Here is a 27,277-nt window from a genome sequence, read left to right as displayed (position 1 = left end):
TTTAAGGATGTTATGTGTTTCAATGAAGCCAATTTAGTAAGTATGCTTTGAGATGGGTAGGGGGAGTAAAGCAAGGCTTAAATGTTTACAATTCTTTCTCATAATCATAAAAACAATAGGAACAAAACCTCAAATATAATAACAATAATCACCATTTGGGTTAGGTGTCCATAGCTCCTTCCTGTCCCAGGCAGCCCAGATTGTTCCAGCTCTATAAACAAACCACACAGTTCAGGTGTTTAGATTCAAATCTCTCTGCTGTCTCTTTTGTTAGGAAGATGTAATAGGGGTTGCTCCAATTCTGCCTGTTTGGATACTCTATGGCTACATTAATTCCCCATGCTACTGCTTTTCTAACCAGAAAATTCAAGGCATAAGAGCTTCTTCAGGCATAACCAGGGTCCACTGCCTGAAGGAAGCTAATGCAGGTAACCCAGTGCCATTAGTTCTGCTCTTTCTTGTTCTTTGTCTCTAGTTTGCATCCTGAGTCACTTCCACCTTGGCATGGCCTATATCAATTCCTTCACATTCAGCATGCTCACTTTTCTCCCATTTTGTCCTTTTGTTTCCTAGTATCCTCAGGCTCTTTACCTAGTTCACCATGGCAAGAAGCAGGCAGTCATAGTACAGTGGGAGGCTGGGGGAGTTACAGTTAGAATATATGGTACCTGCAAGTTAACTGTAAGCTCTATGAGGTGGGGAACCATGCTATATCTAAATTTATATCTTATTCAGTGCTCTGTATACATATATAATCTGCACTGAATAGATGTTTGTTGGATTGCCACAGACTTGGTCCAAGCTACAAAAAAATTCTAATCTCACTCTTTTTTGTTGTTCAGTCATTTTTCATTCTTGCCTGACTGTGATTTCATTTGGGATTTTCTTAATAAAAAAAAATGCTGGAGTAGTTTGCCATTTTTTTATCTATCTCATTTTACAGTTGAGGAAATCGAAGTTTCTGAAGAGCTAAGTGACTTGCCCAGGATCACACAGCTAGTAAGGGTCTAAGGTCACATTTGAATTCAGGTCTTCTTAGCTACACTATCTACTGTACCACCTGACTGCCCTCACTTTTATATCCAATATCTTATTATCCTATATCCAATCTGTTGTCAAACTTGTTGATTTTACCTTCATAACACCTAGATGTTCCCTTCTCTACTCTAATCCTGCCACCACCCTGGTGCAGGATCTCAATACTTATTTCAATAGACTATAGATTATTGCCTGCTAGTTGGACTCTCTGCAAAAATCTTCCTCTACTCCAATCTAATAACCACTTATCTACTCAGCTGATCATCCTAAAGTGCAAGTCTGACCATGTTACCCCTCCTATAATTCCATAAACTCTAGGAACTCCTTGTTCCCTCCAGATCAAACATAAAACCTTCTATTTGGTATGTAAAGCCCTTCATCACTTGGCACCTTTATACCTGTCCAGTCTTCTTACCCTTGCTATCCCATCTATACTATCTAGTGATACTAGCCTCCTTAAATGCTCACTATGCCCTAGGCACTTTGCTAAACTGAGGGAATGCAAACACAAGCAGGAAGACAGATGGTACCTGCCCCCAAGGAGCTTACATTCTAATAGAGTACAGTCAAAGGGATGTGACTGAGAAAGTCTAGAAGAAGACGAGTACTAGAGAGGAATGAGATATGACTAGTCTGAGCAATTTCCTTAAAACAGAGGTTCTGCAACCAATTAGAGAACCAGAGAAAGGCAGATATATCTAGTATGAGAATCCAAGGGTGGAGTGAACTTCCAGGGTGAGGAGGTTTCCATAACACAGTACAGAAAGTCCAGACAGTAAGGAGGGTAGCCTGGAGAGGAATGAAGCAACAGCATGATCTTTTCTTCTGCCTCCAACATTTTTTGCTGGCTGGAATTCTTTCCTCCTCATTTCTGCCTCTTGAAGGCTTCCTTCAAGTCTGCTAAAATCCCACCTGTACAAGAGCTTTTCCAAGGCCTTGTCATCTTAGCATCTTTTTTTTTCTGAGATTGCCTCCAATTTATCCTGTATATATTGTTTGTACATAGTTGTTTTATGCTGTTTCCATCATTAGATTCTGAGCTCCTCAAGAGCCTTTCTTCATATTCCCATCTTTAAAATGCACAGTCCCTAGCCCATAGAAGGTGGGCTTATCTTGGATTTGATTATCAGTACCTCCACACAGAGGCCGTTAATTCCAAGTTAAATGAACAACTATACAGACGACAATCTAAGTACATAATAATATTGTTGAGCCATGATCTAAACAAAATGATCATTCAGTAAAATTTTGTTGAATGAATGCAATTTAAAATTTTTTTCTGATACATATAATCATAAAATGTTGGAATTGGAAAAGACTTAGGGATTGTTGAGTTGACCCCCTCCATTTTATATATCCTCCTATCTTTTTTTTTTTTTTTTAGGTTTTTGAAAGGCAAATGGGGTTAAGTGGCTTGCCCAAGGCCACACAGCTAGGTAATTATTAAGTGTCTGAGACCAGATTTGAACCCAGGTACTCCTGACTCCAGGGATGGTGCTTTATCCACTGCGCCACCTAGCCGCCCCTATATGCTCCTATCTTATGCACGCTGTCAAATTGTGTAGGTGTTAGCAGAAAAAGGACTATCAGAGGACAAGTGAGAAAGAAGGTATTATGGATTTAAACTAAGAAGCATTAATGAGTGATTTGCAACTGGTTAAAAAGCATAGCCAAATTACTAAAACTTTAGGGATTGCTACTTCCAAAGAGGAAATCATATGTGAAGCAAGGGTATCAAATGTTCATTTTACCTACATTTCTGGTATCTTCCTTTATTGTAATTTTCATTTTTTTAAAATTTAGGGATAAAACATAGTATTTGGGGGTAGCTAGGTGGCGCAGTGGATAGAGCACCAGTCCTAGAGTCAGGAAGACCTGAATTCAAATTTGACCTCAGACACTTAACAATTACCTAGCTGTGTGACCTTGGCCAAGACATTTAAACCCAATGCTTTACAAAAACAAAAACAAAAATGCATAGTATTCTCCTTAATATGTTTAATTTTATTCCTATTTTATGTATTAAGAATTATATCTTTTGTATAGTATGTCATTTGTAAAGTACTTTGAAAATCTTAAGGAGTTTTCTAAACGTTCATTAAAATATTAAGAGAAAATAATTGTTTTCCTACAAATTTGTTTTGTAGTCTTCAAAGGCTTAAGTTGTTAGACATGATTTATCAAATCCAGGTGCTATTTTCTTTCCAGTGAGACATGGCTATAATTATATAATGCAACCCCCCCCCTTAAAAGTAAGATACTTGAGGGCATTTATTATTTATCATTTATTAGCATTAATACAAAATGATTAATATTCATCAGTATTAATAATCAACATTAATTATAATTTCATCATTAATTATAACCTAATCATAAAATAACTAATATTAACATCAACATGTATATCCCCTGTAGTGTCTTGCATGCTGTCAAGCTCTCAACTAATAGTTGCTAAATAAATAAATAAATAAATAAATAAAGTCAATGGAAAAAAGAATTCACTAAAACAAAAATAGTTTTGGGGGAAGGGAGAATTAAACTCACTAACAAGTAAATTAAATAAAATATGTTATAAAAATCTAAGACTATCAAGTGTGGTAGAGAGAAGAAATCTATATCAAAACCTGAAACAAAAAGGAAATGGTTTAAGTCTACAAGGAAACAAAATCTCAGAGAGGGGGTAAAATTGATATAAAATGGAACAATATTTTCTCTTAAGTCAGAAAAAACACTGAGGCCAACCATTACAAATAGACATTTTTCACATTTAAAAATACTATAGGAACTCAAGATTGTATTGAACCATTTATAAAAAAAATTTAGGAAGTCTCATGAGGGACAATTCTGAAATTGTACAGGGTAGTCATGCTTGATTCCTCTGCAAAGAACACAGAAGCCTTTGAAAGTTTGTTTCAAAATGATTTTTTCCCAAACTTTTACACATACATGTTTTTTGGTTGTGGAAGCATTCTAACGTCTTTATTTTCTTTCTTGGTCATCTGTGCCCTTGCTTTTCTTCCCTGAGAGTGAGATTTCTGAAAACTGACTCTTTATGACTCCAATCTGGGGTTTTCTTAGAAGAGATAAGGGAGTAGTTTTCCATTTCCTTCTTCAGCTCATCTCTCAGGTAAAGAAACTGAGGCAAATGGGGTTAAGAGACTTGTCCACATTCACTCAACTAGGGTCTGAAATTAGATTTAAATTCAGGAAGATGAGTCTTCCTGGCTTCAGATACAGTACTCTACCTGCTGTACCATCTAACCACCCATCTAACTACCCAACACTGGGAACATCAAATGGTTTATTAAGTAGTATTTAAGTGGTACCTAGAGGCATTTGGGTGACACAATGGAAAGAGCACTAGATCTGGAGGCAAGAAATCATAAATTCAAATCCAGCCTCAGGCACTCACTAGCTGGTTAATATAGCTAAATCATTTAATCCTATATGCATCAGTTTCCCCATCTGTAAAAGGAAGATAACAACTTTGAAGGAAGCTGAGGGATTGCATTCTCCAAGAATGGATGAAGGTCTTGCAAAGACATGGATATCAGAGACAAGAGATGGAATGTTGCGTGTGAAGAAAAGCAAGCCAGCCACTTTGTGTGGAATGTAGAGTGTATGAAAACATTTGCATTTTATAAAACTTACATTTTAGCCTAGCCGCAAGAGGAAGCCGTTGGAGCTTCCCTGGAAGCCTAGAGATGCAAGAGACAGGATCAAACTTTGGCTTTAGAAATATCAATTGGGTAGAGAATGTGTTAGAGATGGGGAAAGAATAGAAAATGGGAAACTAATTAGGAGACTATAATATTAATTGTCTAATCACACTGTGCTAAGAATTGGGCATACAAAAAGAGTCCCTTAAAGAAGACTTAACAATCTAATGGGGGAGAGAAAATACAAGCAAATATATTCAAAGCAAGTTATATGCAAAATAAGTAGAAAGTAACAGGGAAGGACCTGGAATAGAGGGATTAAGGTAGGCTTCCTATAGAAGACAGGATTTTAAATGATACTTAAAGGAAACCAAGAAGGGCAGTAGTAGGAGCAGAGGAGGGAGAGTATTCTAAATATGAAGGATTGTCAGAGAAAATGCCCAGAGCTGAGAGACAGAGAGTCTTGAATGTAACAAACAGGAGGCCAATGTCACTGGCCTGAAGTTCTTTTGTCTTAAACATATTTAAATATATGTCACGTCCCCTTAGTAAGCCAAAAGCTCTATGAGGACAAGAATTTTGCCTTAATACTTAGGGAAACTGGAAGAAAAAGGAATTTGGGATTAATATCATATTCTCAAGTATAGTTACCCCTCTTAGGGTAATTAATTATTTAGACATTCTCTGGTTAACCTTAAACTTTGTTAAACAACAGTTTCACAGGCTGAAGTCAGATTGTGTTTCATGTTTTCTTGATTTCCTTGCTGCATCATTCACTGCCCACCTGCCCTCTGGTTACCATATAAGCCTTCTGCCTTGAGCCACCATAGTTCTGGATTTTGTGCTCATTGCTCTGGTAACTGACCTGTCAGCTCCACCTCTTTCTTCTTCCCTTAAGCAAACTAAAAGTTAATGCTATGGACTTTCCCATTCTGAATAGATAGACAAACACTATTGTCCCTGCACCTACAATTCTTCAGTCAGCAGAACAAAGAAAGCTTAGCCACAGACTGTCCAACCTTTTTCCCTGGTCAGATCAGGAGCATAAACACCTCCCACTGAAGGAAAATACATTGGTATATACAGAGAAGGTAAAGCAACCCAACTCTTCTTTTCCTTCCATCTTCTTCAGTAGGAAAAAATGATCTTTCAGAAAGAGAGATTTGAGGTCCAAAAATAAGATGAGATAAGAGAGTACATGGTTGCTTGGAATCATACAGGATTCCATACTCAGACAAATTACAACCTAGGGTACGAAAGAATTTGCAGGTGTGATCATAAAACCATTGTTAATCTTAGGGAAAACTTGGCGAGACAAAAATCTGCCTTTTTTTTTCAAAAGGATGAAAGATTTTTTTAAAAAAAAGATTTTTTAAAACAGATTTTTAAAAAGTATAGACTGGTAAGTTGGACATCAGTTCTTAGAATAATATTAAAATGAGCTATAAAACAGTGGTTTGTGAGAAAAGGAGGAATGGGATCAATAGGAACAAGCACACATTCAATATCAATCACACCAAAATAGCTTCTTTTTAAAAAAAAAATACCAGAAAAATCAGTGAGTTGTCAAAAATATGGCACATTTTACTTTCAGTGAAACATTTGACAGTGTTTCTCACAGCTATTCTTGTAGACACGATGGGAAAATATGAATTAGCCTAGATGAAGATCAGCAAAACTATGGACCATGGATGGCTACCTATTTTCTAGTGTACAGTGAGCTAAGAATGATTCTAAAATATTTTAAAATTTTATTTTATTTAAAAATATAAAAAACAGGGGTGGCTAGGTGCATAGTGGATAAAGCACCGGCCTTGGAGTCAGGAGTACCTGGGTTCAAATCTGGTCTCAGACACTTAATAATTACCTAGCTGTGTGGCCTTGGGCAAGCCACTTAACCCCTTTTGCCTTGCAAAAAAATAAAAAAAATATAAAAAAACCCCACATTGTCAGCTATAAAACAGGCCTATAAAAATAGGTGATGAACTGGATTTGACCCTCTGATCTCAGTCTGCCAACCTTTGGGCTAGATGATAATAAGGTTAGATAGTTTTCACAGGTAGTTAAACAAGTTCTGCTAGTTTTAACCTTTCTCTGGGCTTTAGTTTTCCTCATCTGTAAAATGATGGTTAGATTTGATGATGCAAAGGACTCTTCCAGCCCTAAAGCTGGAATCCAATGATCATATAAGGAAATCCATCAGCCAGGAGTCTCTAGGAATAAATTTGCAATAAAAGCTGTCATCTCCAGAGTCATTGTTCAGAATGTTTGCTTCTGTTTGTCTCTGGAGTAGTTTCATATTAAGTTATGCCACTTTAAAACCATTCTGAGCTGCCAGAATTCTATGAGATATTTCCTTAATATATAATCCCATTGCCAGAGCCCTAACAGACAGATAAAAGGATTTTAATAGGCTAAAATTATGGATAAAACATAGAAAATCCAAGTAGATGAAAACTGCTTATTGTCTAGAGTAATGTGCAATTATATAGACAATTTACAGAGTTGAAGATGCTGATAAATAAACAAGTTAGACCCAGTATTGAACAGAAGGAGAGCAGAGTAGAATGTCTTTGAAAATTTACAAAGTTTGTTTAAAGACCACAAACTTCTCATTGACTACAAGTCTACCATAGCTGCAAGTCAGGGAAACATATGGTATGAAAATGAGCATCACCCAGTGGGCAATGGAGAGGCATATGGTAGGTGTGAATAGTTGCAACACAGTTTTTAAAAAAAGGAATTACAAAAGAAAATTGGAATAAAGAATGTCATGAAAGAAACATATAAACAAACAAACAGGCAAAAAAGATGGGTAGATATATGGCGAGAGCAATGTATAATCAATAGATAGCATATATGATTTACTGCTATCCTGGTGATGTCAAATTAAGTCAACTAGCATATTGACTTAAGTACCATGTACCAAGAAGGGTACTACATACTAGGAATGCAAAGTAAAGCAAGAAGAATCTTTGACTGAAGGAGCTCATGAACTAGGGAGTTCTAGAAAACTGGATGGCTCCCCTGGAGCAGACTTTTGGGACAAGAGTCACAAAGGATAGTCAGGTGGAATAGATGAGAGAGAATACCTACCTTGATGAAATAAAAGATCTATGTGAGCATTTGAAAATGATGAGCTTATGAAGATGACATATCTTAGGGTAGATATATAAATGTATTTCAAAGATAAACATTTAAAATTGTGCTAGTAAAGGAATGAAAGCTGGGAGAGATAATGGATTGACTTTAATTCATGCAAAAAAAGATGAATGTTGTGGCATAACTTTTTCTTAGTCCTCATCCTTCTTGACTTCTCTATAATCTCTCCTCCCAGAGTTTTCATGTCATTATTCCATGTTCTTTTCCCACCCATTTGAATGATAATTCATGTCCTTGCCCCTATTCATGCTTAAACCCAGGATTCTCTCTTGGGAACCCCTTTTCTTTCCTTCTCTTCTTTCTATATTCTCTTGGTGATCTCATCCCAGATTCACTAAGCAATTCATCATTAATTCGATAGTCACTAAGCAAACACATCTTAGACATGTATATCTCTATTGGGTGTTCTATAGGCATTTCAAATTTTCTTTCCCCTTACTTCCCAGTTTCTACAGAGGGCATCACCATTTTTCCCCAATCACTCAGATGAACAGTTTTGAAGTTATACCAACTTTTTTCATTCTCCCTCAACCCCACAAATTGATCCCATCTCCAGAACATTTCTTGCACCTGTCCCTTCTTTATAACTCACTTCTTTTTTTTCTAATTTTTTTAAAGTTAAGACAGTGGGGTTAAGTGACTTGCCCAAGGTCATACAGTTAGATATGAGGCAGGATTTGAACTCAGGTACTCCTGACTCCAGGGCCAGTGCTCTATCCATTGCTCTACCTAGCTTCCCTGTCCCCGTCTTTGAATTCACACAACCACTAACAAAGTTCTTGCATCTGTTCCCTTCTTTGCATTTACATAACCACTAACAAAGTCCCTCTAGGACTGCTGTAATAACCTTATGATTTGTGTCTCTGACACTCATCTCTTCCTTTCTCAAGCTCTACCACACAGCTACCAAATTAAGGTTCCTAAATCAATGATCTGATTGTGTTACTACCCAACTCAAAAAGCTTCAGGAGCTTCCTATGTCTTTAGCATAAAATATAAATTCATTTGACATTTAAATACCTTTAAAATCTGTATCCATCCTTCTCTTTTAGACTAATTTCAAATTACTCCCCCTCATGCATCCAATATTTCAATCACACTAGCCTTCTTGTTGTTCCTTACACATGACATTCCATATGCTGCTGTTGTGGCCTCCCTAAGCAAAATATTTCCTCTTCATCACTACCTTTTAGAATCTCTAACTCCTATCAAAGCTTAGCTCAAGTCCAAGTCCCCTCTTAGTAGACTTTTCTAGATTCTCCCAACCGTTAATATTCTCCCCATCCCCAAATTACTTTGCATTTATTCTGTTCACATTTTTCATATTTTGAATTTATTTTCATACTTTGAGTACATATGTATCCTAATCCTCTCCCCTACCCTGATGTAAAGTACCCTTAGAGGAACAATTATTTAATTTTTGCCTTTTTCTCTCCAGGGGCTATCACAGTGTCTTACATATAGAAATCACTTTGTAAATGATTTCTGTATTGAATTGAAGTGAATTGAATAATGAAATCATAGGCATGTATGAATAGAAGTTTAGTACCAATACCAGAGTAGATAATCATTCTATTCATTAGACCACACCTACCATATTATATATAATTATTGATGCCACACCATAAGACAAAACTAAAGCTTGTTCAGGAAAATGGTGAGAAATGGTCTAGAAACTACAGTTTCTAAGAAATGTATAGAGAACTTAGGATGTGTAGTCTGGAAGAGAGAAGATATGATATCAGTCTTGAAATATTTGAAGCAATGTTATGTGGGAAAGAGAGAAGGTTTATTCTGTGTTGTTGCAAAAAACCTCCAAAGTATTTTCTCAGAAGAGGAAATAAACTTTAAGGAAAAATTTTCTAATGATTAGAGTCAACCAACAATGGAACACTCTGTAAAATACTGAGTTCCCTATTACTAGAAGTATTTAAGCAGAAGATGGTTGTCCATCTGTTAGGGTTGCTATGGAAAGAATTCCTGCATTGGAAAGGAAAAAGAAATAGATGACCTCTAAGTTTCTCTTCAAGTAAAGTTTCTGTTATTTTGAAATAATTTTTCCAACATTGTCACTTCATAATATAGTAATTATTCCAACAGAAAGACATGTTTGAAATGATTGCTCTGTTTCCCTCTATGTGTGTGTGTGCACATGCATACACATGTGTGTATGTACACAATTTTAGGAAGCACAATTCTGGATCGCATATAGCAATCACTAAGGAAACTACTAGTTTTTCAAAATATCTTTTTAATAATGAATTTCTCCTGGAATATGGTTGTGGTCAGTGACACTGCTTTATAAAGACACCTTTACATTTTTCTTATAAATAATTCAAACTTTATTCCATCCTTTCCTAACCCTAAAGATTCACTATGTATGTTTTCTATCCCACTACTTAAAATATTTTACTTTGAATTATCTTCTCATTCAAAGTCTCAGTCTTGAGTCCCAAAGTCCTTTGTATGCAAAAACCTGAGATGAGAAACTATGATAGTTTTTATGTACAGAAAATATTTTATATTTTCCCTATTAATATCAATTGTAAATATATTTGTCCCTTCTAACTGGACCCATAATTCACATATAATATTTACTAGCTGTGTGTCTGTGGGCAAGTAACTTGACCTCTCTCAGATTCAATTTCTTCATTTGTAAAATGAAGATAATAATACTTGTAATACATACCTCCAAATGTATTGTAGGGATCAAATGAAATAATGTATACAAATGTTGTATTTTGTAAAACTTAAAGTATTCTGTAAATTAATTAATAATATATTTTATAAATTATGATAATTATCATTAACATTATTAATATCTGGTTCGGTACTTTCTTGTTGTAGCTCATTTATCATCAACTTAATTCTCCTCTTAATATAGTTACTCAATACTACTAAAACGGGGTATAGTTTTATCTTCAAATTTTACTATCTAACTTACCAGCTGATAGGGACCTTAGAGATTCTCTAATTCAATTCCCTCATTTCCTAAGGAGAAAACAAAGTCCAAGAGAAGAGAAATGATTGCCTGAGGTCATGTAAGTGGTATTTAATAAAATCAAAACTCAAACCCAGATCTTATTCCAAATCCAGGACTCTTTCCTCAAGACCATGTCACTCCCCCAAAATCATCCTTGTCAAAGTCTTTTCCATTCTTTAAGGCCCCACTTCCACTCTATCCAGCTGAAACCCCACCTGCCATTCTATCAATGTTCACTAATCTTCCTAGGGCTTAGTTTATAGCATAGCTAGGAATCATACACCTTTTTCAATTAATTAGCAAGTATTTCTTAAATACTTCCCATGCTTAGTGTTAGGAATATGACACAGGTGAAATTGGACTGCCCTGAAGGAGAGTGCATTCTATCAGGAGAGACAACATGCAGATTTGTAAATATGTATAGAATTTATGCAAATGACTACAAAGTCATTTTGGAAGGGAGGGCATTTGTATTTGGGGAGATCAGGAAAGGTTTCTTGTAGAAGTGTGTGCTTGAGCTAAGTTTCCAAGGAAACTAAAAATTCCAAGAGTTTGCAAGTGAGAAGGGAGAACAATATAAGAACTGGCTACCACCAATGCCAAGACCCAGAGACAAGAAATGGGGAGTTTGGAACAGCAGTTGTCTCAGCAAGAATCCTAACTCCTACAGGAAGCTTTTCCCAATCCCCCTTAATACAAGTGCCTTTTGCAGCTGATCATCTCCCAAATTTCCTGCGTGTGCATAGTTGTTTGCATGTTGTCTCCCTTTTAGACTGTGAGCTCCCTGAGGGATTGCCTTTTACCTCTCTTCCTATCCCTAGCACAAAGTGCTTGAGGAATGTTTTTTTGATTGACTGACCATGGTTCATAGCATTGAACTGAAAAAGATAGAAAGGAACCAGGTTGTTCAGAGCTTTAAATGTCAGAGTTTAGAAATCCAAAAGGAAATAGGGAGACACTGAAGCTTATTGAGTAGAGAAATTTCATAATCAAGCTTAAAGAAAATTACTGGGCTGGGGGGAGGGCAAGGGCTAGGGCAGGGTAGGGAGTAAGGGATGCTTTAGAGGAGATGATTTATCCCCAAATGGATTAAGGGAAAGATACATGGCAAATCTGATACACTTTTTTTTTAGGCTTTTTTGCAAGGCAAATGGGGTTAAGTGGCTTGCCCAAGGCCACACAGCTAGGTAATTATTAAGTGTCTGAGACCAGATTTGAACCCAGGTACTCCTGAGTCCAGGGCCGGTGCTTTATCCACTGTGCCACCTAGCCGCCCCTCTGATACACTTTTTAAGTGTCATGGGTTGTTAAAATCTAACTAACAAGCTCCATTCAGGATGAAAGGAGTTGACAAAGCATAGATTTTGTCACCTTCTCCTACTGGTCAACCTTATCTGAGAATCTGAATTATATGATGGCCTCCCATTCTTAAGTCTCTAATATCAGTCTGTGAAGTCATCTCCACATATAATCTATAACAGTTATGGTTCCATCAAACACCCAGTCACTTGAGCTGTTAAAGGTAGAATTCTCATTTCCTCTCTATAGTGTTTGCTCACTGTACACAATGCTGGTCCATAAACAATGAAAGATCTCACAAACAATAACGCCATAGAAGAAAGGTGGCTCTTCTGGAAGCAGATCATGTTATTAGTATTTTCATTCACATGAATACACTCCAATCCTAACATTATCTCTAGCAACATGTCTCAGGACAAAAAGTGATAACAAATTAAATTCCCTCACAAGGACATTGCAAATAACCCTCTACTGTGTTATTTCAGGTTAATTGAATTTGAGAAAAGCATTTAATAGGATTTAGATTTGAGACACTATACTAGACACAAGGGTTAGAAAGACAAATAAGACACAATTTCTGATTCCATTAGCTTACAGTCTAGAAGGTAATAGAAAACATATTATACAAATTAATAATTATCAATTCATAGGAGAGTTATAAATGCAAATAAATATCTACAACTAATAAATGCAATATTATCTCTGACTTGGGAACTAAGGGAGAGGTTAATGGAGAAAATGGTACCTAATCTTGACTGTAAGGGATAGAAAGGCTCTGAACAAGACAGATGGGCAGGAAAATGCATTTAAAGTATAAAGAAAAGCATTACCAGAATTTCAGAGGCAGGTGATTTCAAAATAAATTCATCAACAGTGATGTCAGGAGTCAAAGTTAAGTGAATACAGACCATTGGCATTGTTGTCAATATAATTAAGACCCTAGGTGTTTCAGCATCCAGATAGTACCAGTTAACAATCACTGTCACACAATGTTATTGTTTATCCTTTTTTTAAGGTTGTTTTTGCAAGGCAATGGGGTTAAGTGGCTTGCCCAAGGCCACACAGCTAAGTATTATTAAGTGCCTGAGACCGGATTTGAACTCAGGTACTCCTGACTCCAGGGCTAGTGCTCTATCCACTGTGCCACCTAGCTTCCCCTATCCTTTGTTTTTAAAGAGGACTAAAAAATAAAAAATAAAGAGGACCAGTAACATCACAGTATTGAGGTCAGAGTACAGTGTGTTTGGCTGTGACTGATCAGTCCTATATGAGTTTGGAAGGTGCTACCACATGGTTGGCACAAGTAATCAGTTAAAACATTTGGGATGGCTCTGGATTTGCACAGGTCAGGTTTTCTTTGTGCTACAATGATTCTGCATTGTTTAGGGAGCACAGAACCTTCTTTGAGGCAGGCACACTAGGCCAAGCGGTCCTGTGACAGCATCTTTCACAATCAATACTAAAGTTCTTCAGAGAGAAAATCCCAATCAGAGTCAAGAAGAGTCGAACAAAACTAAACAATTAACAACCTGTACAAATACCTTCTTTCCTCCCCATACCATATTCCCACTTTTCAATTGTTGTTATTTCAGACATGTCCAACTCTTGAAGGTTTCTTGGCAAAAGTGCTGGAGAAGCTTGTCATTTCCTTCTCCCATTCATTTTACTGAGACAAACAGGGTGAAGTGAATTGCTCAGTCATACAGTTAGTATCTGAGGCTAGATTTGAATTCGAAAAGATGACCCTTCCTAATTCCAAGGCCATTACTCTGTTTGCTGGACCCACTAGCTATCCCTTTTATGTGTTATCTTTCCCTTTTAGAATGCAACTTTCTTAGGGGACAAGGTGGAATCTTTTTTTTTCTTCTTGCTTGTATTTGTATTCCCAGCAAGTAGTAGAATTCCTGAAACAAAGTAAATGCTTTAAAAATGCATATTGGCTTAACTTCCCTCAGTTTCCATTTCCTCATCTGTAAATGGGTGAAATGACCTTACATCAAGGCTTTCCAAAATGCAGCAATTGGTGGCATGCTACCTGCAGTTCAATTTTTAGGTGGCCCACCTGTGGATTTATTAAATGTTTTAGTAAACAAAGCTGAGCTACCACAGAGCTCTTACTAAAATAGCAAATCAAAATATATTGTCTATTTTTTAAATAAAAACTTTTAAAAGTAAGGTTGGCCAGCCTTGATATCAAAGAGGATCAAATGAAATAATAAATGTAGTGTTTCATAAATCTTAAAATGATTATAAAAACATCAGCAAATAGGGCAGTTAGGTGACACAGTGAATAGAGAACCAGCCCTGGAAGTAGGAAGACCTGAGTTCAAATTCAGCCCCAGATACTTAATATTTATTTAGCTATATGACCTTGGCAAGTCACTTAACCCCATTGCCTTGCAAAAAACAAAAACAAAAAATACTAGCAATTATCAATTATATTTAGATGTTGTTTTGAGAGATTACAAGGCATTTTTCTCACAATTCATAGGTAGTATGAGTATCATTGTCCTTTTTTAGGGCTGGAAACTGAGCCTCAGAGAGGTTGTCACTTGTTTGTGGACACATAACCTGTACAGAGCAGACTTAAAGTTTGATCCTTGGTTAGGAACCTTGCTTTCTTCATTTGTAAAAAGAGAGTAGTTCCTTCCTATTATATATGTATGATTCTATGAGTCTTATGACTTAAAGTCCCATACTCTTCCTACCACAGCTACGAGGTCAGATTTCTGCCTTAGGAGGCATATGCTGGCAGTGATGAGTAGAAGTTGATGCTGTTGTTGTCCATTCTTTGAGGACCAATGACATCATAAGGATGATGTCTTGACACATGAGAATTGGATTTCAATGAGGCAGAGCTGCATTAAGTCATCAGTTTCACTCTCCTTCAGTCTTCGGAATCTAGTAGCTAGAGAAAAGTCAAGATGACTTGGGTGATGGCCAAAGATGCAGTAGGTGACCTCAGTTTTTCTTTTCTGGGTCTCAGCTTGTCTGAGGCTATATTCATTCAACGTCTAAGGTAAGAATTGAGACAAAAGATGGCCTAGTTTACTGTTACAAAAGTATCCATCTGGGAGGGGAAGTATGTGACTGAGGTCAGATTTGAACTCAAGAAGATGAGTCTTGCTGACTGCAGACGTGCCATTCTATCCACTTTGCTACCTAGCAGCTCCTTCTCCTTTTTGGAGGGTATTTTAAAGAGAATTCCTACTTAGTTCTGGTTTGTACTGGATGATATCTGAGGTCTTTTCCAAATCTAAAATTCTATTATTCTAGGATTATTATTAAAAAAAAGATCAGATGGTAGGTGACTATTAAGAAACAACGATGCAAGCTAATCAATCATTAACATTTATTAAACCCCTAATATGTCCCAGATATTGTACTAATCATTAGGAGTACAAAGAAAGGCAAAAGACAATCAATCTCTGCCCTTGAGGAGTTTGCAATCTAATGGGGAGACAATAAGCAAACAAATATGTACAAAAATAATATATACAGGATAAATAGAGAATAATTAACAGAAAGAGGTACTAGAATTAAAAGTCATTGGTTCAGCCTAGAGGTGTTAGGATGTTGAAGTAGGTAGGGTATTGGCAGTAGAAATTAAAAGAAAAGAACAATTACAATGATTTTACAGATGTAGAATGGATAAGAATTAGTAACAAGCTGGATGAGAATTTTAAGGTCCTCATTTACATTTCTGTTTTGTTGGTTTCTGTTTTCTTTACTCTGAAACCAAACAAGTCCTTTAAAAAAATTTCCCCCAATAAAACTAAGACATCCTGCAGACTGATTTGTTGCTAATTTCCCCTATCATGAGGTTTTTAATTTCAATGATTCAAAAAATGATTTTGCCACCAACAGAAATAGGAAAGTTATAAACAGGGGCAGGTTTTCTTTAGATTTAAATCTAGGGATTGTTCCATAACCTCTCCTTATTCAAAGATTATGACAACTTTGGTTAGTCAAATAATCTATCCACTGCATGAATTCCAACCTATTCAAATTCTTGCTAGAATTTAAAAGAGACCTATCAAATCAATAGAAAAAGGAATTAATAAACATGAAACAAGTAATAAGAATTGAAATCAAACAGCAATATAGTTTCTGTGACCATAATCAAAGGAATATAGTTTCCCCCAATTTTAGGTGACATATAATTTCCTTTTAAGTCTCTCTGATTTCCAGTCTGGCAGAAGGTTACAGTCATTCCATAACTCAACAGCCCCAATGACAAACATTTAGAGTGTAGTTATTTGCATCTTGGAGCTCTTTTCTGAGGATCTGCCATTCTAGAATGGAGCTCAATTGAAAACTTTCACCTCAGCTCTGTAATATCAGGGTCTAGCCACAACTCCCATATTTGGGAATAACATGCCCCTACTGCTCTGTGGGATCTCCCTCTGCCATTCAAAGTTCTATAGTGTGTCTCACCTTATTTATCCATTCTATTTTCATGTCCACTTGGTGGTCATTTTAAACTTTACACCTTACCTCACTCCTCATCTTAGTTCTCACTTAGTAATGTCACCATATTGCAGGTTCACACACAAACCTCTGGGAAATGGAGTCTGTAAACTCTTTACCCATGAGTTATGTTCCCTTTGTTCTAAAATATTGTAGGAAATGAAGTCCTGAGGACAACTGTAGGTTTGTTGAAGTTATATTAAAAAAAGTTCAGATGAGTGAAGGTATAAACCATGCATCTATCTCAAAAATACTTTGAAATTTTCTTTTTTTCTTCTCTGTATATTTCTCAAAAACTCTTGCCAACATATTTTAAATCTTAGAAAAGAATTAAACTCTCTAAGATGTATAACTCTCATTCCAGAAAGAAATCAATGTAAAATTTTAATCTGTCAGTGATAAATTATTGTTTGAATTGATTTCAGTAGTTTTTATGGCTCTTAGCTGCTATATGAAAAAGGCTAATAGTTTCTGAGTGTACATGCACTTTCATAATAGCTCAAGGGACTCAGCCTTGCTTGCCCATTAGCCTAGAATATATTATCAACAAATTATAGGAGCAACATTCCCCTAATATGATCATACCCCTCGCTTTGGGTTGCTCTTCAGCATTTGCAAAAGAGACATTGCCATGGATGAAAGTAAAATCAATGTTATCAGCCATCTGTTTTGCATGGAGAAAAGGACAGATTGATTCACTTTGTAGTTCAGTGTTTTAATCTTGCTTTTAAAGTGCTGCTGGTAACGTACTTCACAGAAATCCTTCCTTGCTATGCAAGCTTTGAAAAGAAAAAGAAAAAGAAAAAGTAAAAAAAAAAAGCCAATTGTCCACTAGTAACAGTAGAAAAGGAATGATTTCAAAGTCCAGAAAGTTTAGGATTAGGTACTTGTTTCAACTCATCAGTGTGGTCCTGAAGGGAATGCTACAGTTTAGAATGCCATTATTCCCATCCTCATGAAAACATTACTTTTCTTTTTAATTTTATTTATTTAAGACAAATGACTTGCCCAAAGTCACACAACTAGGCAATCATTAAGTGTCTGAGGTCAAATTTGAACTCTGGTCCTCCCAACTCCAGGGCTGGTGCTCTATCCACCTAGCTGCCCTGAAAACATTACTTTTCAGTCTTCCTTGTCCTCATTTCTAGATCTCCACCAATCAGAATCAACATTTAGTGATCTGATCAGTGTTATGGACTCAAGCATAAACCAAACTTAATGAAAAATGAAGGCTGCTAGAGAGATCCCTGTTTATATAAAATACTTTGCATACTACTTGATCTCTTAATAGTCATTGTTATGAACCAGATTCAATAAAAGTAGAAAAAATTATCTTAGGTGGAATTTGCTATTGATAATATAAAGCAGAGACTATCCTGATTTACATCACAATTTCCACATCTGAGCCTTGCAATTCAGTACAATAGAGAGTGTGACACCCATTTTATAGAACCCCTTTCAAAAAACAAAGGAGTACAGGATTGTGGACAGAAAGCATTATTTGAGGACAGGAATAGAATATTATCCAGAGCAATCCACTCATTAAAGCTCTGCTAAAGAACACAGATGCCATAAAGCCACAGTTTTTCTAAGGAATAGAATTTGGTTTATAAGTGACCCAACTGTTCTGTTTGCCTTTTGATAAGCTAATTATGCTTTAGGACTTAAATTCCTCATTTAAATTCCTCAGCTAAATTAATAATAAGTTTATGTATTGGGTTTTTATATGAAACCTTATGATAAATTTCAAGTTTACATTTAGGTTCAAAATCCCAAATTTCAAGGCAGTCCCCAACTGACAAAATTGTAGTCAGGGGTCAAGTTCTGGTCATTAAAGCCAGTCTGATGTTTCACAGCATGGGATGATGGTTTGAGACCTGGGTTCAAGAGCTTTTGCTTATACATATGCATATGGATGAAGGTTTAAAGACTTTCATAATACGTATTTGGAAAAATGTCAATTAAAAAAAGAACTTCTGATAATTTGACACTGTATAGATCCCTTAACTTTCAGTGCTCAAGACCACTCTTTAATACCATAAGGGGAAAGAAATGCACATTTGCAATGAGGGAGACTTCTATAGCAGTGAAATCACAGCCTAGTCTCTCACTATTTTAATGTCTAGAGGAGTTAGACTGGATCTCTGCAAATCTGAAAAGTAAAAAGAAGTACAAGTCGATATTGTCTTGCAGTATGATAAGCGTCTCACCTGGATCAAGATTTCCTCATCAAGGTTAGAGAGCCCTGGTCCAGTCCAAAGCATGGGTGCTTCAGGCAGAATATCAAATGGATAAATTGTTGACAATTTAAGATGCTTGCTGCTTTTGTTTTCTATTTAGGTAGCTCACCACTAAACAGCAAAGTGATGAAATTTTGTAGTAACATCTAAGTAGTTTACTGACTCCTACTCCCTAGATTGACTCTTTTATATCTCATACCTGTTCCATCTGTCTTTCTCCATTCTGTTCTCTCTCTCACCTTACAGCCACTTGGAGTCAAAGTCCTAATCAGTGTGGTGACTCTTAAGTGATTCTCTGAATCTTAATGTGTCTCAAGCACTACAACTGGCTCCACTTAGAATATTCATAGGATCATAAATTTAGAGCCAGAAAGAACATACCAGGTCATCTCATCCAAATCCTTCTTTTTACAAATGACAAAAAAAAGGCCCAGAGAGGCTAAGTAGTCACATAGGTAGTTAAATGCACAGTGAGCAATTGAACCTAGGTCTTTTAGACTCCAAATCTAATATCTTTCAACTATACAACTCTTTCTTAGAAAGTGTGTTCATAAACATTCACTCAATTATCCCACACTACTAAGGACTTAGGAAATAAAAGCCCCATTGATTCAACTCCTAATGTCTGGGCCACTGAATTTTAGTTCTCTAATAGTACTCTCTGTCTAGCATCCCTCCTCTTTCATACATTCTGCACACTTCTTCCTGGTTAATCTTCCTTATAGTCACTTCTGATCATGTCACTCCTAAACTCAATAACCTTCAATAGTTTCCTTCTCCCACATAATAAAACCAAAATGTCCTGGTTTGACACTGGTGATCATTCCAATTCTCATTCTCATTCCAATCTCTCTTTCCAACCCTGCTTCCCATACTTCCTTTCCATTAAAATATTTTATTCACTATTTACTAAATATGTCTTGGACATTCCTTTTTCTCAATTTTCTTCATGCCATCTTCCAATCTTTTAAAGAGTGGCTCGAAGTCTGAAAAGTCTTTTAGTCCTGTATGTATACACATATGTTCCTCACTACATACACATATGTCTACATACATGTAGATATCCTGCATCATTCAACCAAATCTCTTCTTTCTAAAGATATCAGTGATCTCTTTATTGTCAAATCTAGTGGCCTTTTTTCAGTCCTCATTCTTCTTGACTCCTCTGCAGACTTTAGCACTATCATTAACCTCTTTAGTTTCTGAGACACTATTTTCCCTTAATTCTCCTCATACCTCTCTAATCACTCCTTCAGTCTTCTTTACTGCATTTTTACATACTGTACAGTATGTAAAGTTACATGAATGTTGAAAATTATCTATATATAATTAGAAAAATAAAAAATAGAAAATTACAATGTCCTTATTGACTCTAGTATCAGATATAAAATCCTCTGACATTAAAAGCTCTTCAAGGAGACTTTTTTAAACCTGGTCCCTCCTCACCTCTCCCATCTTCTTACATTTCATACCTCTCCATTTATTCTTTGATCCAATGGCACTGGTCTCCTTGCTCTTTGCGTACAAGAGACTCCATTTCTGGATTCCACACATTTTCACTGGATGTCCCTCTTACCTGAAATGCTCTCTCTCCACATCTCTACTTCCTGACTTCCCTGGTTTCCTTCAAATCCTAGCTATAATCTAAAACTTCCACAGAAAGACTTTTGAAATCCTTTCATTCTAGTGTCTTCTCTTTGCTGATTATCTCTTATTTATCCTTTATATAGTATGTTTGTATATCAGTGTTTGCATATTGTTTCCCTATTAGACTATGAGCTCCTTAAGAGTGGGGATCACAGGGCAGCTAGGTGGCACAGTGGATAGAGCATTGGCCCTGGAGTCAGGAGTACCTGAGTTCAAATCCAACTTCAGACACTTAATAATTACCTAGCTGTATGGCCTTGGGCAATCCACTTAATCCCATTTGCCTTGCACAAACCTAAAAAAAAAAAAAAAGAGCTGGGATCACCTACTACAGTGCCCCCATATAGTAGGCACTTAACATATGTTTATTAACTCACTAACTCTAAGAATATTCTCTGACAGAGCTTCAAGTGCAGTGATTAATATACAGATCAAAAAAGAGTTACAATGTAATTATCTTTCTAGCTTTCTCTAGATTCCTGTATTTGTCTTTCAACACTTCTGTTCAGCCCTAGTCTTTTCATTAGAAATGTTTGAAAGTCAATTCTCATTTTTTTACCAGGTAGTACTATTCTCACTTTTGATGGATAAATTATTCTTATTTGCAAACCTTTATCTTTTGCCATTTGGAAGATCTCTTTTCTTTACAGCAATAGTTGTCAAATCTTGTGTGATATTGATTCTGGTTCCTTAGTTTTTGAACTCTTTCTGGCTGTTTGCATTATTCTTTTCTTTAACCTAGAAGCTCTGGAATATTTGAGGGAGTTTTTATTTGGGGTGTTCATTCAGGTGGTGATTGATGGATATTTTTATTTCCACATTGCCTTCTAGTTTTAATGAACTTGGACAATTTTCATTTGATTTCTTTAAATAAAGTATCCAGGATTTGTGGGGATTGGAGATGGGGTGGGTGGGAGTGGGTTGTTTTAAAGGTAATTAAATGGTTGTTATATTTTGATCTGTTTTCCAGGTGAGTTGTTTTTGGTAGGTGGTAAATTATATTTTCTGCCAATTTTTCAGTTTTGGCTTTTCCTTAATATTTCTTGGCATCTCATAGAATCATTGATTTCTATTTAACCCATTCTAATTTTCATCAAATTCATTTCCTAAGTAAAACTTACAACTTTTTGTTTTAATGTATTCACTCTTTCATTTACTTCATAACTTCCATTTTATTTATAATCTATTGCTTTATTCCAGGAATTCTTGAAGACCTTTATACTCTTGGGTGATTCTTTACTAATATTTTCTAAAAATATTTTCTTTGTTTTTCCAACTACATGCAAGGGTAGCTTTTAACCAATCAATTTTTTTTGGTAAGGTTTTGCATTTTACATTTTTTGCCTCTCTCCCTCTCTTCCCTCTCCCTTTCTCCCAACAGAAAGCAATCTGATACAGGCTTTACATTTGTAACCATGCTAAACATAGATCTATATTGATCATGTTTTTACTAATATTTCTGCATAGTGTCCAGTGTCTTTTGTTTATTCATCTCTTGAGCTGAGATTTAATGCCAGGGCAAGCTCTGCTCTCTCTCACATTTTTGGATGGGATGGTCAAATCTTGTCGATCCTGGGGGGGTGGAATCAAGGTGGCAACAGGAGTAGAGCCTCTTCTAGGTGTTCTCTCCATAAAATTTCAAAAATCTTAAAATTATGACTCTAACTAAATTTTCAAAAGACAGAACGCACAGGAAGATCCAGTGAGACAATTTTCCAGACCAAGGTAACCTGGAAAATAGTGGAAAGGCTCCACTCCATGAGGTGAGAGTGGTGGCCCACTAGAGTGAAGAAACTTCAGCCTCCTCAGGGCCCTTGGGAGCCACAGCTCAGACAGCAGGGGCAGTTTCCTAACCTACCCCCCCAGAGAGCAGCAGGCACAACTTGGAGGATCAGCAGGGGGACCTCTGCCAGAGTGAGTGCTCAAAGCCCGGGCCCTCAGGGCAGTTGAAGCAGTCAGCATGGTCAGTGGGAGCCACAGAAGCTCAGATTCAGGAAACAGAAAAAGGCATGAAGCCAGCAAGCAGGAGTCTCTAGGCAGCTGAGTCCTGAGTGCTCAGCCCACTGAAGGTAGGGGAGACTTCCAAGGTTTGTCCTCTGTAACAGAACAGGACTCTGGGGCTCTGACCACATTCAGATCCTGATTGCAGTTTAGGCCCCCCCATTAGAACAGGGCCCCTCCCACCTGAGCCCCATGGCAGAGGGGTGCACTTGTGGTCATTCACAGACCAGGAGGACAGACAGAGCTTCATACACTGAGATCCTTGTCCCAATGATACTCAAAAACTCAGGAAGCACCCAAAACCAGGCACAGGCTGGAGAAATGAGAAAACAGAGAAAAAAGAGGAACACCATTGAGAAATACATTGTCTATGATCCCAATAAGGATCAAAATACTCAATCTGAAGATGAGGAAGTACAAGCTCTTGCGTCTAAAGACTCCAAGAAAAATGGAAGTTGGTAGGGGTGGCTAGGTGGAGCAGTGGATAAAGCACCAGCCCTGGAGTCAGGACCTGAGTTCAAATCTGGCCTTAGACACTTAATAATCATCTAGCTGTGTAGCCTTAGGGCAAGCCACTTAACCCCATTTGCCTTGCAAAAAAACAACAACAACCTAATAAGGAAAAAAGAAAAATAGAAGTTGGGCTCAGGTTATCACAGAGCTTAAAAAAAAAGATTTTGAAAATCAAGTAAGGGAGATGGAAGAAAAATTGTGAAAAAAAATGAGAAAGAAGCAGGAAAAATATGAGAAAGAAGACAGTAGCTTAGTCAAGGAGATTCAAAAAAATGTTGAAGAAAATAACATGTTAAAATCCAACATAGGTCAAATGGATAAAACAGTTCAAAAAGTTATTGAGGAGAAGAATGCTTTAAAGAGCAGAATAGGCCAGATGGAAAAGGAGATAAGAAAGCTCTCTGAGGAAAACCAATCCCTCAGATGTAGAATGGTGCTAAAGGAAGCTGACGACTTTAACAAAAAGTCAAGATACAATACTTCAATGCCAAAAGAATGAAAAATTAGAAGAAAATGTGAAAATCTCATTGAAAAAACAAATTCAGGAAAGATAATATAAAAATTATTGGGTGGGGGGGCAGCTAGGCATGCAGCGGATAGAGCACCAACCCTGGAGTCAGGACCTGAGTTCAAATCTGGCCTTAGACACTTAATAATTACCTAGCTGTGTGGCCTTGGGCAAGCCTTTTAACCCCATTGCCTTGAAAAACTAAAAACTAAAAAAAAAAATTATTGGGGTACCTGAAAGTCATGATCAGAAAAAGATCCCTGACCTTATTTTTAAAGAATTCCTACAGGAAAATTTCCCAGATATCCTAGAAGCAGAGGGCAAAATAGAAATTGAGAGAATCCACTGATTTCTCCCCGGAAAGAGACCCCCCCCCCCAAGAATATTATAGCCAAGTTCCAGAACTCCCAAGTCAAAGAGAAAATATTACAGCCAGAAGGACGGAATTTAAATATCATGGAGCTGCAGTCAGGATCACATTGGACTTAGCAGCAACTACATTACAGGCTCGTAGGGCTTGGAATATAATATTCCAGAAGGCAAAAGAGCTTGGAATGCAGCAGAGAATCAACTATCCAGCAAAACTGAACATCCTCTTCCAGGGGAAAATATGGACTTTCAATGAACCAGGGGAATTTCAAATGTTCCTGTTGAAATGGCCAGAGCTGAACAGAAAGTTTGACCTTCAAATACAGGACTCAGGTGAAGCACAGAGAGTAGAGGAGGAGAAGGGTAAAAATATGAGGGACTTAATGATAAAGAACTACATGTATTCCTGCATAGAAAATGATACTGATAATACCCATATGAAACCTCTTATTTAATAGAGCAGTTAGATAAAGCTTATATAGATGAAGCACAGGAGAGAGCTGAATTTGAAGATATAATATATTGTAAAAATGGAGTCAATGGCTAAATGGGAAATGTACTGGAGTAAGAGAAAGAAGAGGTAGAATAGGCTAAGACATTTCACATTAAAGATTTTTTTATTGCAATGAGCTATTGCAATGATATGGAAGGAGGGAAGGCGAGGGGGAATAAGGGAACCTTCACTCTCATCAAAAATGACTCAGAGAGGAAACAGCATATACATTCAATAGGGTATAAACATCTAGAGTAAAAAGGAGAAAAAGGGGAAAGGGTGAAGGGGGAGGATGTGAGTGATACAGGAGAGGGTAGATCATAGGTGAAAATAGTCAGATATAACACATTTTCTTTTTTACTCCTTGCAAGGGGCTGGGATTGGGTAGCCTATCCAGGACCATAGGCCGGGTGGTTGCTGGGTCTCAGGGGTGGCATGTGGGCTCTGGGCCTCTTGGCCCCAGGGCTGGTAATTAGTCTGATGCACCACTCAGCTATGCTACAGCACATTTTAGAAGAGGGACAGAGTGAAAGGAGAGAGAAAATATAATATATGGGAGGTATGGATGGAGGGAATTACAATCAGCAATAGCAACAGTGGGAAAATATGGAAGTAACTTTTGTGATGGACTTATCATAAAGAATGTGATCCAGGGGTGGCTGCAGTGCATAGAGCACCGGTCCTGGAGTCAGGAGTACCTGAGTTCAAATCTGGCTTCAGACACTTAATAATTACCTAGTTGTGTGGCCTTGGGCAAGCCACTTAACCCCATTGCCTTGCAAAAATCTAAAAAAAAAAAATACCTAGCTGTGTGGCCTTCAGCAAGCCACTTAACCCCATTGCCTTAAAAGAGAAAAACCTAAAAAAGAAAAAAAAAGAATGTGATCCACCCAAAACAGAGCTGATGGTATCAAAACACAGACTGAAACACATTGTTTTCTTTCTTTCTTTTACTTTATTTCTCATAAAGGTCTATATTTTGGGGGTGAGGGGGTATTATGTTTCCTCTTAAACAAGAATATTTTAGTAATATATAAAAAAACCATGATTTGTACAAAAATTTAATAAGTAAATAAATGAATGAATCTTGTTGATCCTGTGCAAATTTTCTGACTTCCTATTACTTACTACTTCTACTTCACTTGCTATTTCTATGCTACAAAAATGAACTATCGACTTCAGAGTTCCAGATTATAGGTCTGCATTTGATTATTCCCAATTGTGTCACTCAGCAAAGTTCTATCCTCTTAAAGTTTCTTGATTAATGTTCTGCTTCTGTGTTTTCTAAGGCTTTTCTGGTAAGGATATTTGCATAGGCTATTGCCTTCCCTCTCCTAAGATTTTCCTGGTCTTGGTACTTTTTCTTCTATGCCACTTATAGAAACATAGCCCTGCTGAGGGCACTGTTGTGGTTTATTGTATGATCCAGTGACTTTGCAGGCATGGACTAGGTGGATTAGAGGCTGGGGAGAAAGAGAGACTGTCCTCTACTTGAAAGAGTTTCCTGTCAGGGATTTGGCTAGACCACTACTGAAACTGCTTAATGCAACTGACTTGTTATTTTATATAAACCCCATAGGAATAATTGATTCTCTTCCATCAATCGCAAGACTTTTCCTGTGTGCATTCATCTTCTTTATCCAATTCGGTCCTAGTTTACTCTTCTGATTGATTCAATAGAAGTATCTAAGAATTGTTTATATCTACTTTGCAATTTTGATTAATTGATAAAAGTATCAAGATAAAGCATCAGGTATCAGGATAATTGTTTTGATTGAGTTTAAAATATAAACTGTCTTTTACATTTCTATGGCATGGATTGAAGGTCCTTCACCATCTGGATTGCACTCTTCTAACTTAGAAAAGTCCTTTCTAAAGTGACCCTAAGTGATAATAATATTCCAAATGTGGCTAACAATAGACATGGACAATGGGACTTTTGTTTCCTTATTTAATTAAATTCCATACCTGTCTAAGATATTATTAGGGACTTTTTGGGGTTCTATATCACATTGCTGACAGATATAGAGTTTACAGTTCTCTAAAACTCTAATTGTCAGGAAAAAAAATTTCTTTAGCCATACTTCCTTTATATATATGAAACTGATTTTGTGAATCCAAATGTAAAATCTACATTTGTCCTTATAAAATTTCATCGTTATAGATTAGACCTAACATTCTAGCAAATAGGATTCTTTTATTTTGAATATTCTATTTCTATTGGCTTGGATATCCATCATCTACCATGTCTTGTATCCGTCCCAGTTTTGTGGCATCTGAAAATTTGATAAACATAATATTTGGGCCTTTGCCCAAGTCACTGATAAAAATGTTAAACAACATAGTCAAGCATATGGGGCACCATACTAAAGACTTGCTTCCAAGTAAGACTATTTGAAGTGGGTTTTTTTTAAAACAATCATTAGTGGTCATTTGTTTAGAAACCATTAACATGCTGCAAATAGGGTAGAGATATAATGAAGCCAGTGATTGCCACAATATTTTTCCCTTTGAGAAAAAAGCAGAGCATTATTTAGTTGTGGTGCAACTTCCATGTGGCTTAACTTCAACCCTTCACTTTAGAAGAAACTGTGAATAAATGGAAATATATTGAACAATTGTCATAAGAGGGAAATTAAAAATGAAATATGTTCAATTAAAAATAGATATATATCAACCTACCTCTGCTTTTTAACTTAGTATTTTATCCAATTATATGTGATAGTTTTCAACATTCATTTTTGTAAGAATTTGATTTCCAAATCCCCCCACACAAACACACTTCCTCCACCTCCAAGACAGCATGTAATGTGATCTAGGATATCCATACACAAATATATTAAACATATTTTCATATTAGTTATGTTATGAAAAAAGGATCAAAATAAAAGGGAA

The sequence above is a fragment of the Macrotis lagotis genome, chromosome 1, assembly GCF_037893015.1.
Source record: "Macrotis lagotis isolate mMagLag1 chromosome 1, bilby.v1.9.chrom.fasta, whole genome shotgun sequence".
Classification (NCBI taxonomy): domain Eukaryota; kingdom Metazoa; phylum Chordata; class Mammalia; order Peramelemorphia; family Peramelidae; genus Macrotis; species Macrotis lagotis.
The sequence above is the reverse complement of the archived record's forward strand: the minus strand, read 5'-3'. Positions refer to the sequence as shown.